Source organism: Gouania willdenowi, chromosome 20, assembly GCF_900634775.1.
Source record: "Gouania willdenowi chromosome 20, fGouWil2.1, whole genome shotgun sequence".
NCBI classification, from domain to species: domain Eukaryota; kingdom Metazoa; phylum Chordata; class Actinopteri; order Blenniiformes; family Gobiesocidae; genus Gouania; species Gouania willdenowi.
The window spans coordinates 28,760,868-28,766,897 of record NC_041063.1 but is presented as its reverse complement, the minus strand read 5'-3'; positions in this window follow the sequence as shown (position 1 = coordinate 28,766,897).

The window sequence follows — 6,030 nt, the reverse complement described above, 5'->3', positions numbered from 1 at the left end:
ACCTCAACCATTTGAGCCCTTCTCTCTATTCACTGTCAAAACACAGAACAGCTGAGGATCACAATCAAAGCTCAAAGCTGAAAATCAATACAATGCTTGACTGGTTCCAAAAAAAATCAACACAGAGCGAATATATATATATGTAAATGAAAATTTACATATATATATATATATATATTTATAAAGGCAGCTTTACCTTAGTCCGAATTGGTGTTTGAGGTTCAACCGATGGTTCGTGCTCCAGTCTCTGTCCGAGGGCGGACCACCGCGGGCCTGCCCCGGGGCTTCAAATGTGTCGACCCAGTGCTGGTCCACGATCGACGCCCCACAGAGCAGAAGATGGATTCAGTTCGTCGACGCCAATTGTTACGGCAGAATTTACGGTTGACCTCATTTGAGACATGATTCATTGCTCTGGTTGAATGATGGAATCCAGGAGAAGCATTGATGATTTTATATAAAAAATGTTTATTCTAAACTAAGAAAAAAGGTACAAAATGGAACAAAGTGAAACAAAATTAGCGTCCGTCCAGGCGGACGTCCGAAGGAAGTGCCGCGCCCCGCTCCAACAGTTTCAAAGCTTAAGCTTTTTATACAGATAAGAAAAGGTCCCAACAGTGAGAGACAAAAGGGAGGGAGTCAGATGCCCATAGTGGAAATGTTGGAGGATGATGAAGATGTTATGAGAAGGTTTGGCTCCAGTCTTTATCTGTCTTGATAAGTGTGTGCGTCAGTGTATGTCTGCATGTGAGCAGAGATTCTGGCCTTGGCAGAGACTGTGCTGCACTGAGAATAATACGATCTGTACTGTTTAATCAGATGTTCAAAAGTGTAATGAGTAATGGAGTCGTCATGTATTAAAACATGACAAATTGTACACATGAACATACATTTGAGGATATGATGATGAATATAAAAATTGCCATAACAATCATTTTACACCAACATAGACACAGATTTAGGAATAAAAGCAATAAAAAACATCCTCCACCAACACCCAGACCCACCAGATGCAGCCATTTTAGAACTCCTGAGACTCACGTTAACAAATAATGATTTTATTTTTAATGATGAACATTATTTACAGGTATGTGGTTGTACAATGGGGCGAAAATACTCACCGGCATATGCTGACATCTACATGGCGGACTGGGAGAGAACGGCCTTTTCCAAATGCACACAACACCCGGTCACATACATCAGATATTTAGACGACATTTTTGGAATTTGGACACAAAACACAGAATCATTTATCAACTTCTGCAATATTCTCAATAATCATCATCCCAACATCAACATCAAACACAATAAACAGGACACAGAAATACAATTTTTAGACACAACCGTTTTTTTTCACAATAATTCACAGGACAGTAAACAATTAGCAACAAAGGTTTATTTTAAAGAAACAGACATTATTACATAAAACCAGTTATCATCCCAGACACACCTACAGAGGGATCATCAAATCACAACTCATACGTTATCATAGAATCTGCACTTATCACAAGGACACACAGGAAGCCACACACACACTGTTCCACACACTCAGACCAAGGGGCTCCTCCAGGAGATTCCTCAGGCAAATACACACAGAGGTGGGGGGGCTGTTCTCTTCCAGCTCCGCCCCTACACCACCTCAAATCAGCTCTGGCGACGCCCCCCTCTTGGTGCCTCTGGTGACCACCTTCCACAGGAAGCTACACGGGCTAATCGGGGGTCTCCATGGGAACTTCCGGTCACTGCAGGAGAAGCACCAACAGTTCCAGGGATGCAGAAGAATCACAGCCTATAGGAGAAACAAAAACCTGCAGGATCTGTTGGTGCACTCACGCTTCCGCCAATCCAACCCCGCTGTCAGCTACGTCATCCATGACCAGCCCTACGTGTTAAATGAAGCTACAGACAGCGGGGGTCCCGTGGTTAAAACCTGGTCTCCCCAAGACAAGAACATAGTTTATCTAATAAAGTGTACACACTGTGGTAGGATGTACGTGGGGGAGACCGGGAACAGCCTCGGGACTAGAATAGGGCAACACAAGAGCAGGGTGAGGACCGGAACTGGGGTCAGCCCCCTCCACGTGCATTTTATTACAGTGGGTCTTAATAATTTCACTTACCGGGTCCTCCAGAGAAACCCCTACTGGTCCACTGGACAGAGACGGTATGTGGAGAGGCAGTGGATCGGTAGGATGGGCACGAGGATCCCGGTGGGTTTTAACTTGAGGGACGCCCCGCTTCCGGTCCCCCCTTAACAGCTGACCGGAAGGAAGGACCCAGGGAGGTTACGGTCCGAGGCGCAGCAACCTTTTTGTATTTTTTAACCTCTTTAAATTTTTAACTGTAACATTTTAATAATTGAATAAATTATTGGCTCCTCCCCTCTTATCAGATATTTGATGTGGTTTTTTAGAAATGAATTTTCTCATTCTTTTAATACAACAAATAGCACTTATATTTTATTTATTTATTTATTTATATATTTCTTAAAGTTGTTTTAATGCATTTTGATATACCGGGACAGAGGCGCTTCTCCCCGGGGTGGGCAATTTTAAAATTTTAAAATAACTTCTTTGGTGGAACAGGACTTGCATGTGCTTTTTATCTGGTTGACCTTTTATTTAATTTATTTGTATGTATTTGTATATATTTCTTAAACTGCCTTTTAATTGGTTGACCTTTTATTACATTTGTATAATAATTTTTTATCTGTTTTAACTTAAATGAAATTTTACCCACTTCCACCTTTGATACCCACCCCAGGACCACCGCCCCTTCCTCCTACGGTTTTAGGAAATTTTTTTTTTAATATAATATATTCTTATTTAAGTTTGATTTCAGGGAGGAGCCAATTTTAACCAATTTAAATGTCTTATCTTAGAATATTTATTAGTTACTTCACTGTTTATTCTTTTAATAATATATACATATATATTTCTAAAAAAAATTTTTAGCGTGTTATTTTAAAAAAAAATTTTTAAAAATTCTTAGCATCAAAATTTTAAATATTTATATATTCTTCACTTTAACAAATATTAATAGGGAGAGAGGGGCGCGGGGGACACCAACCAAACAAAAATAGGACTATGGGAGAGGAACGAGGGGAGAGGAACATGTTTCCTATTCCTAAACCCTATTCCTCTCCCTATAACCTAACCTAACCCTACCTCCCTTTCCTAACCCTAACCCCCCCCTTCCTAACCCCAACTTCCCCTCCCTTACCCTAACCCCAAACCCCCCACACACAACACCCCGACCCCGCTTTCCCTCCCTAACCCTAACCCATCCCTTCCTAACCCCAAACCCTCCTTCCCATACCTAACCCTAACCCCTTACCCCACCCTAACCATTCCCATTTCATTAATTGTTAACTTTTATTAAATTATCTATGAATTTTTTAGCCAGTTTATAAGTTACCACTGTTGTATAAATCTTGAACCCTTTATTTATAAACAGTCAGGTTGCTGCGCTGGGACCACGCCCCTTGGTGCTCCTTACTCCCATGGGGACCTAGGCCTCCCCTTATGTCCTTTTTATGGGTGTCTGAATGTTTTATTAATTTACTTTTTTTACTTAATTTTTAACTTCTTAGGATCAAAAAAAGAAGGAACCCTAACCTAACCCCCCCTTTTTTAACTATATACAAAACAAAAAACGGGATGTTTTTAGTTGGGGGTTAGTTAGGATGTCCTGAGCCCGTGCTACCTTTTAACACCCCAACCTAACCCTAACCCTAACCCCAAAAGATAGAGTAACGAGACTAAAATAATCCCCCAAAAAACAAAATTATCGTACACCAGACTGAACCCCAAACAACTTAGAAGACAACCCTAAAACAAAAGACCATTTTAAATCTTAAAATGTTATCCTACAACTGGACATGATCCTTAACACTAAACCTAACCGCTACCGCCTCCACTCCCTGGCCAAATTCGAGGTTCTATATCTAATCCTAAAATCCTAAACCTAAAACCCAATCCTAAACCTAACCCAGACCAAATTTGGGGTTATATACCTAACCCTAACCCTAACCTAGAATAAAACCCAGAATAAAACGAATAAGAACACACCAACCACTTCCATCTCCACCCCATTCCTCACCACAGGCAATGGGGTGGAGACTGGAAACTGAGATGAGGTCCACACAGACCCGGTTGTGGTGAAGCCCAGACAGGCTCCTGCTTCTGTTCCTCAGCTACAGTTCTATGATCCCTCATTCCATTACACACACATAGTTCCAATTTACAACGGGTTTGTCCAATCAGACACAAAGTGGGCAGGATGCATCCATCCTCCTCCCACCTTGACGCCTGTCATACAGTCACAACACTGCACGGACACCTCACCCACTGATACAAATTCACAAAACCTTTTGATGTGTGACACAATGACGAGAGGAACACGAATAACATGCGTCGGGCCGTGCCTGCCTTTGATTCCCTATCTAACTGGGGGAGTCCTCGAACTCCCCCGGGGGGTCTCATCGAGAAAACACATTACCCTACCTAACCCTAACCTCAATTTTTTCCGATTTCGGGGTGCTTTTTTCCCGTAGAACCTAGCCCTAACCCTAACCCAGTAGATTACTTAGTGGGTATCGACACTGGTTCCATCCCTGTAGCACGTTCCACCGAAAAGTTACAGCACTTTGAACTTTTCAAGTGTGAAAAACGAGAAAATCTTGCTATGCCATATCTCGGGAACGGAAGATTGCACAGGGTCGGGGCTGGTACCGTTGGATCGAGACCATCAAAACGTTAATGCCACCTTCCTATCAAAACTTATTTCCGTAAAACATCGTTTTTTTGCCCATTACGATTTCTAAATATGCAAATATCTCCGCAACCGTAAGTCGTAGAACGACGGTTCCACCTCAGGTCAATCGGGTCAAAATAGATTATGGGGGGCTGTTTCCAAGCGTTTGGCGCTACGACCTTCCGATCAAGAGTTATTCGACAAAAACCTCAGTTTTTCGGCCATTAGGAGTGGTTTTCTTGCCTATAACCTAACCTAACCCGAACCGCGATATCTCGAGAAACGAAAGGGCTAGAAACATCGGAGTAGGACTGCTACAAAGGTACATGAGTTACCTATATGTGTCCCAAGTTTCTGCTTCATTCTTGTGGAAAGTTACAGCACTTTGAAGATTTAAAAACGCAAAAACGAGAAATTTTTGCTATGCCATATCTAGCCAACGGTAGGTCCGAGACACCCCATTTTTTTTTGAGAGATCGCTCTTGGATGATTTAGTGGGGGTACATGTTGTCAAAACAGCTTGCACTCCTAAGCAGAATTTTTTTAAATTTAACCCCGGCCAAAAAAAGTGCAAGCATTTTGAGGTTTTTTTAGGCTAGCGGCTACATGCTAAGTGCTAGCAGGTTGGTTCATATATCAAACTGTCGGGTCAATCCGGGCACTTCTTTGGTACCTATTGCACTTGTATGATTTTTGTTCACAAAAAGAGTTATTCACAAAAAACCTCGATTTTTTCCGATTTCGGGGTGGTTTTTTTCCCCTAGAACCCTAACCCTAACCCCTAACAGAAAATCGCACAGGTACGTGGGTGGTACCGTTGGAAAGGCCTACATTGACTTAGTTGGGATTACCACCATCAAAATGTAAATGGTACGTTCCTATCAAAAGTTATCTGCAAAAAACCTCGAAAATCGTACCATTAATTTTCGCAAAAAAGTGCCATATCTCCAGAACCGCAAGTCGTAGAGAAAAAGTTTTTGGCGCTACGGCCTTCCGATCAAGAGTTATTCGCCAAAAACCACCAAGAACATACCGTAAAAAGTGGTTTTCTTGCCTATAGCCCTAACCTACCCTAACCCTAACCCATGTTGTCAAAACTTGTTGCCGCTTTTCACAGAATTTTTTAAAATTTAACCCCAGTCAAAAAATGTGCAAGCATTTTGAGGTTTTTTGAGGCTAGTGGTTACACCAGTAGGGGGTGCTCACAGACACCAGAATAGCTATAATATTATATATAAATATATTTATTAGCTCGTATAGCTCACAAACACACTG